The sequence below is a fragment of the Manihot esculenta genome, chromosome 8, assembly GCF_001659605.2.
Source record: "Manihot esculenta cultivar AM560-2 chromosome 8, M.esculenta_v8, whole genome shotgun sequence".
Taxonomy (NCBI): domain Eukaryota; kingdom Viridiplantae; phylum Streptophyta; class Magnoliopsida; order Malpighiales; family Euphorbiaceae; genus Manihot; species Manihot esculenta.
The window spans coordinates 22609620-22617572 of NC_035168.2; positions in this window are offsets into that span (position 1 = coordinate 22609620).

The following is a 7953-nucleotide window of genomic DNA, read 5'->3' on the forward strand; positions in this document are numbered from 1 at the left end:
ACTTGTTAGAGAACAAAGTATTGGATGGACCCGCATTGAAATCACTACATGGGTCATTGTCATAAGTGAATCTCAAAGTAGTTATGTCTTAATCCTTTGACTTGAGATTGTCATAGTTTCTAACATAAGGACTATTATGTTTTGACTTAACCAAACGTTGTCTTTAATCGGACAATCATAAAGGTTATGATTGAGCATAATAGAAATTATGTAGAGGATAATGAACAATCAAGATAGGATTTGTCCCTCTCTATGAGAGAGATATCTTCTGGGCCCCTCGATAAGTGAGACTGAGAAATGCATGGCCGTGCTCAAATAAATTGATAGTGTGATCAATATTATTTGAATTTATCAGTCTACTTAGAGATCGAGAAATCATAAGTTTGAACATTATAAGTTTGACATTGACCATGACTTATGTTCAAACTAGATATCGTGTGACAAAGGGATTAATTCATGTTCTATTTATTAGGCTTTATTGGACTATTGATCCTCATATTAGTTGGGTAGTCATAATGTCTTGCTAGAGGCCACTTATGACTTATGGGCCTTGTGGGACTGGGCCTATTGCCAATTAATGTGAGCCTATTGGGTCACACACAAAAGAACGTTGTTGATGTGCTAGTCATATTAATGGGCTAAAAGCCCAAAGCCCATTAATATAATTAATAATAATAAAGTGTTATTATTATTAATCATTAATATAATTAATAATAATAGTAAAGTATTATTATTATTATTGATATTAATTATTAATATAGTTAATAATAATAAAGTGTTATTATTATTAATTATTTATTATTATGAGATAATAATATTTAAAAGATCTGCAGTCTATCTGTAAGTGTTACAGATAAAGGACTCTATCACATAAGATATTTGAGTATTTGTGAGATTGTGATAGTGGGTTCTGAGCACAACTCTTTTTCTGAGCACAACTCTTTTAGGAAAAGAGTTGGTGGAAAATAAAAGGCTGAAATATATAAATACTCCTACTACGAATTGTGGGGGTGGACGACGTTTTGAGAAAACTCAGTCTAATAGTTGCAGATTGTGGAGCACACAATCTATCCATCTTTGAGAGAGCTAGCACTCTAGAAGGATAGAAGACGTTCGTGTGGATACCATAGAGGGTGTTGTTTGAAAAGGCAGCACCATCAGTCCAACATTGTATCTTCTCAACGAGATTAACAGGTTAGTCTCATATTCTTCTTGTGAATTAAACGAAGCACTCGGATTCTGGGAAAGGAAATCAGAGAAATTTTATTTTTCCACTGCGCCTTTGGGTTGCAATAATCTCGGGATTTCCCAACACAATGGGATCATCAGTTTGAGTAGAGCAAATTAAAAAGAAGAAGAAGGTTGTGGTTGTGTGTGTTATTGAAAGCATAAAAAAAAAGAAAAAATTCACCGAAATCTATTCAGAAAGAAGAAACGCAAAAGAGAACTGAACGAAAGAAAAGAAAATCGCAAAAATGGAACTAAAGACAAAAGAAAGCATAAAAATAAAAGTTCAAAGATATGTACCCCCACACCTAAATCATGCATTGTCCTCAATGTATTGGAATTATTAAAATGCAAAAGAAACTGAGTACTCCCCTGGGTGTGGTGTGTATGGTGCGATCCACTTGATCAAGGCTCAAGTAACTGGGGAAGGGAAAAGAGTCCCAACTGCATTGAGTAGAAAGTGTAGCACTCCTTTTGATTTGGTCATAACCCATCCTACTTTTTCCATGTACTCATGAAGTAACATGATTAGCTTCTTCTCTTTCAGATGGGGTGTGCCTCTAGCTTTCATGTTTGCATTCTTGAGCACTTCCAACTTCAATTCATATTTCTCCATAGCTAGCTGCAATTTAGTACTGAATTTAGGCAAAATAAATTCTACCTTATCCGGAGGTTTGGGAAGGCATTGATCCGCATGGTCCTTTGGTTTAGGTGTTTGGAATACCATTTGTTCCTTGTGAGCATAGGCTGTTTGCATTGATCTATGGCTGAATTGGTTTCAGTTTGCTCCTTCTGCACAAGATCTGACTGAAATGGAAGGCTGGAAGGAGTTTCATGCTATGGAAGCTGAAGAGGTGCGACTAGAAGAGTTGCAGGACTGTCCTGCGATCCAAGCTGAGGTGGTTTGGTTGGAGTTCCTTCTGTATGCGCAAGATTGATCTGAGGAGATGCGATTGGCTCTCCTTTGTTCTGCGCATGTTTGCAGTCCACCTGTTGGATGCAACAGTCAGTTTCTTTCAGTTCTGGCTCTTTCTGGCTCTCTTTCCTGCAAAGATCATCATTTAGTATATCATCTTGATTTACATAAAAAATATCTTCACTCAAACAATCAATGATATCTAAACTATCAACAGGCTCTGTTTGACCAGTTGGTTTGGACAAATAGTTTTCTGGCTGTTCTTCTTCAGCTGCTTGTTCTTGTACTTGCCAACTCTCATCATCATCCTCGACATCTTGAAGCTCTTGCTCTCTTCTTAACATGTTCGCTTTCATTGAGGTGGCCAATTGTCCTATGTGCTGTCGCATGCTTTGCATGGAACTTACCATTGTTTTCATCATCTTTTCAAGGTGCTGGATGGAATTTGGAGGTTCTGGTTGGGCTTGATATCCTTGATAATTCTGGTAGTCGTTATTCCATGCATAACTGAAGTCTGAATAGTCTCTCCAGCCTGGACTGTATGTGTTATAGTATGGATCATGTCTAGGCTGGCTATTGAATCCTTCATATGCATGAACTGGTTGGTCATTGAATCCTCCAAATGTATGTCTAGGCTGACAATTCCCATAAAGCATAGGACATTGATCAGTTGGGTGTCCTACATATGCATAGGTCCCATATGGCCTTGGTGGCTGAAATGCTTGAACCTGTTGAACTAGTCCTATGGCAAAATCTTTCATAAAAGATGTCAGTTCAGAAAGCTGAGAAGAAGTGGCAGGTGTACTTACCTCATCCATGATTCAGATCTGCGATAGTGACTATGCCTTTGGCGAGATGTTCGGCGGCCGAATGAGGATGAGGTTCGGCGGCCGAAGGTTGATGAAGTTCGGCGGCCGAATGCATTGCAGAAGGTGCTCCTGCGCAAAAGTGGTCTTCACTTTTTTTTTTATGTTCAGATCTGCGATGAGGTGTTCTTTGGGTGGCAGATCTAGTCCTGAAAGAAAAACAAATAAGTTAAATCAATTCTCCGACAACGGCGCCAATTTTTGACTCGCGGTTGTCGAAGCCGGTCAAAAATAACCTTTCTGGTTATCAACAATTTTACAATTGTAGATAGTGGTGAAAGGATCGCATCCACAGGGAATTGAGAACTTACCTACTTTCCTTATCAAGACCAAGAGAATTAACTGAAACAAAAATAAACTGAAAGAGAAATAAACTGAAAGCAAAACAAACTGAAAGCAAAACAAACTGAAAGCAAAACAAACTAAAAGCAAAATAAACTGAAACGAGATAAAACTGAAAGCGGAATAAACTGAAACGAGATAAAACTGAAAGTGAGATAAACTAAAATGAGATAAAACTGAAAGTGAGATAAACTGAAAGAGAAATAAACGGAAAGCAAAATAAACTGAAACGAGATAAAACTGAAAGCGGAATAAACTGAAAGCAGAATAAAAATAAAGTGCAATAAAAGTAAAATTGGGGGTTTGAGATTGATTTGATTAACAAACTACTGAACACAATTAAAATAAGCGAATAATAAAATAAAAGAGAAATAAATAATAAGAAAGCTCTAGTTGAAGAATTGGATCCACTTCAGTTGTTGGGATTGATCATTGACACTTAGTTTCTTTTGATTGATTCAATAGATTAGTTATGGAGATGGAAGACGCTTCTCACCACCATGTCTCTCCTTATGATTAAACTAATTAGGGAACGTCCTCTAATTAATTACTAATTAACAAATTGCCAAGGAACGTCTTTGGGCCTTAGATATCGAAACAATTGTTAATTGCATGAAGAGATAGAGAGATCCAATCCTAGCTACTCAAATGCATGAGATGTTGCTAGATCATACAATTTCCTTGGTTTTTACACCAAGTGTTCTTATGTTTGAATAATCCAAGCAATTATGGACTTAAATCACCCAAACTAACATATTATTACCTTGCAATCAAGAATCAATTGGCCATATTGATCAAAACAACAAAGCAACAATGGAATTAAGCATGAGATTGTATGAATATTGAATAACAAAAGATAAACAATGTCTGATCAAGTCTCCCAATCCACAAAACAACTAAAGCATCACCTAATCTTCAACTAGAATAAAAGATTTCAGCCTCTCATGGCTGAAACAAAAACCAAAAATAAAAGAAAAGAAGAAAGGTAGAAGAAGAGATGTGAATCCCGTAGGTGCCTCCCAGGGGGGCTTGAAAAAGCACGGGGAGGCTCCTTATGTGTCTTTTTATACTTGAAAAGTGTTGCCCTAGATGATACTTGCTTCCTAATTAGTAAAGAGGCTGCCCAAGGTGTCTAGAGGCTGCCCAAAAGACTTCAAGAGGCTGCCCAAAATGCCCTTGGTCCAAGATGTGCCATCCATGCAGATGTGAGAAGGGAAAAACGTGGGGCATGTGTTTAAGTGAAAGGAGTGGGGCCTTTGGTCTTTGCTTGCTACCCAAGTGTCTTCAAGATGCTGCCCAAGGTGCCCAAGACTTGCCTTCACACTCTCCTTGCAGCCCATGCACTAACAAGGAAGGTGGAGCCTCCTTTGCAATTTGAATTTTGAATGTGCAAGGCATGAAGTGGCAAGCATGTGATCTTTGGATTTAGCTTCCTTAATAAGCTGGATTTTGAAATTCAAATTTTGAATATGAATCTTGAAGATTTGAATTTCAAAATACTTTCATTATTTGGCTCTTCATTTATGGCAACTTGAGACTTGGCTTCTTGAATAAGGAAAAGGCTACTTGGAGATTTGAAATTTGAATTTCAAATTGCTTTGGCTGAATGTTCTTTCCTTCTTTGCCACTTTCCTTATTTAGAACTTTCCTTATTTAGCTTCACTTGATTCCAACTTAGCAGGCTTGCTCTCCTTTGCTCCATTTAAGGCAATTTTAAGGGTATTTTCTCCAAAATGTCCCTTTTCACCATTTTCTACAAAATAATGTCAAGAGCACTAAATTAAGCAGAAATCATGTAAATAATCATCAATAATATCTTAGTTGATATTATTGATAGAGCATATTTTAGTCCTCAAGCAAATAAACACAGTTGATAGAGCATATTTTAGTCCATTTTATCATTATGTTCTTGATGTTTATTTACATCTTTTCTGCTTAATTTTATGGTTTTAATCATATTTTGCAGATATTAGGTATAAAGAGACAATCTGGAAAAAATGCTCTTAAAACTGCCAAAAAGTGTCAAATATGGAAAGTGCCAAAAAAGGAAAGTTTTCAAATAAGGAAAGTGCAGAAGTAAAAGCAAATAAGGAAAGCTCAGTCAGAAGATTATTTGAAATTCAAATTGCAGATCTTTCTTTCCTTGTTCAAAGATGTGCACATACTGCAGCAGTCATATCTTCCTATTTAGGCAACAAGATTTCAAGAAGATGCACTTGCCTCTTCTGCATTCAACATTCAAAATTCAAACGAAGGCTCCACCTAAAAAGGAAAGACTGAACAGATATCTTTCCACTTCTGCACATTCATGACCGCGCACCTCACTTTCCCTCTAAAGAGCATCCACGCGCGCCACCTTCCTTCTGCAGTGCATGCCGCGCGCCTCTTTCCTTCTGAATAATTTGCAAAGCGATTCTTTCCTTTTCAGACATAACTTGGGTAGCAAGCAGCCTCTTGGGCAGCAAGTAAGGACCTAGGGCAACACTTTCAACTATAAAAAGACACATAAGGAGCCTCCCCATACTTTTTCTACTCTCCTTTGGACACACCTACGGGATTGCAAGTGGCACCATCTCTTCTTCTTCCTTTCTTTTATTTTCTATTTTATTTCAGCCATGAGTGGCTGAAACCTTTTATTTCTAGTTGAACATTGGTTGAAACCTAAGTTGTTTTATGGATTGTGAGATCTGAACATAAACTGTTTGTCTTTGGTTTGTTCAATATTCATACAATTTCATGCTTGATTCTATTATTGCTTTGTTGTTTGGATCAAATTGGCCACTTGATTCTTGATTGCAAGGTAATTAATTGTTAGTTTGGATAATTTTAAGTCCTTAATTGGTTGAATTGTTCAAACATAAGAACACTTGGTGTAACAACTGAGAAATTGTATGATCTAGCAATATCTCATGAGTTTGAGTAGCTAGGATTGAATCTCTCTATCTCTTTATGCAATTAACAATTGTTTGATGCCTAAGGCCCAAGGACGTTCCTTGGCAATTTGTTAATTAGTAATTAATTAGAGGACGTTCCCTAATTAGTTTAATCATAAGGAGAGACATGGTGGTGAGAAGCATTTTCCATCTCCATAACTAATCTATTGAATCAATCACAAGAACATAAGTTTCAATGATCAATCTAAACAACTAAAGTGGATCCAACTCTTCAACTAGACATTTCTCATATTTGATTTCCCTTTAATTTATTTATTCGCTTATTTAATTGCTTTCAGTAGTTGCTTAATTAAATCAATCTCAAAACTCCCCACTTTAATTTCACTGCACTTTATTTTTATTCTGCTTTCAATTACTTGCTTTCAGTTTCTCATTCAGTCAATTCTCTTGGTCTTGTCAAGAAAATTAGAAAAGTTTTCAATTCTCTGTGGATTTGATCTTTTACCACTATCTGCAGTAGTAATGTTATTGATAATCGGAAAGGTTATTTTTGACCGGCTTCGACAACCGCGAGTCAAGAAGCAAGTCACCACCGAATCTGCCATAGAGGAGCCTGCCATCGTAGGAACTGATTCATGGCTAAGGTAAATACATCTACTCTCTCTTCTCAAATTTCTGAACTACCCTCTGCTGTGAGAAGTCTTGTCCTAGGTCAAGCTCAACAAGCTCAACAACTTCAGCAATCTCGGCCATGTGGGATTGGTGCACATATAGGGCACCCAACTGATCAATGTCCTATACTTTATGAGGATGACCAGCAAGTACATGCAATTGGAGAATTCAATAGCCAGCCTAGACATGATCCCTACTTTAACACCTACAATCCAAGTTGGAGGGACCATCCGAACTTCAGCTATGGAAGGGCTAACAACTACCAAATCCATCAAAGAAATGCAACACCTCAAAGTTCCAACATGCACCTTGAGGAGATGATGAAATCATCGGCAAATTCTATGCAAAGTCTCCAACAACAGATGGGACAAATAGCCACCTCAGTAAGCAAGCTTGAATCTCAGAGGAAGTTGCCAACGCAAACAGAGGTGAACCCCAGACAAAATGTAAGTACAATCATGTTAAGAAGTGAGAAAGAGCTTCAAGATGTCAAGGCTGATGATGGAAGTTCGCAAGTACAAGGACAAGCTACTGAAGAAGGACAACCAGAAAATTGTTTGTCTAAACAAACTAGTCAAACAGAACCTGTTTATGGTTTAGATATCATTGATTGTTTGAGCCAAGAAGTTTTTGATATGAATCAAGATGATATGCTAAACAATGATTTTTGCGGGGAGGCTAGCCAAAAGGATGAAGGAATCCAAAGGGAACCGAAGCTGAAAGCACCAGTCTGCTGCATTCAGCAGATAGACTACAACCAAACGCAGACAAGCCATGGACCGCCAGTGCCACTTCAGCAAGCGGAACTCAAATTGTAACAGCCCGGAAAACCGATACCCCTCTTGTAACGGTCCGAACCGCTCGGCACTAGGATCCAGATCGGCTTAAGGCCGCCGGGACCCGTAGTAAGCCTCTCCTGAACTCTGTGTACCTATTAAAATCCCATACATGATCCGACTGGACGATTAACTGATAAAACTTTACTTTAAAACTACCAGACTTAACCTTTAAAACACTCTCTGTAGGTCCAATCATA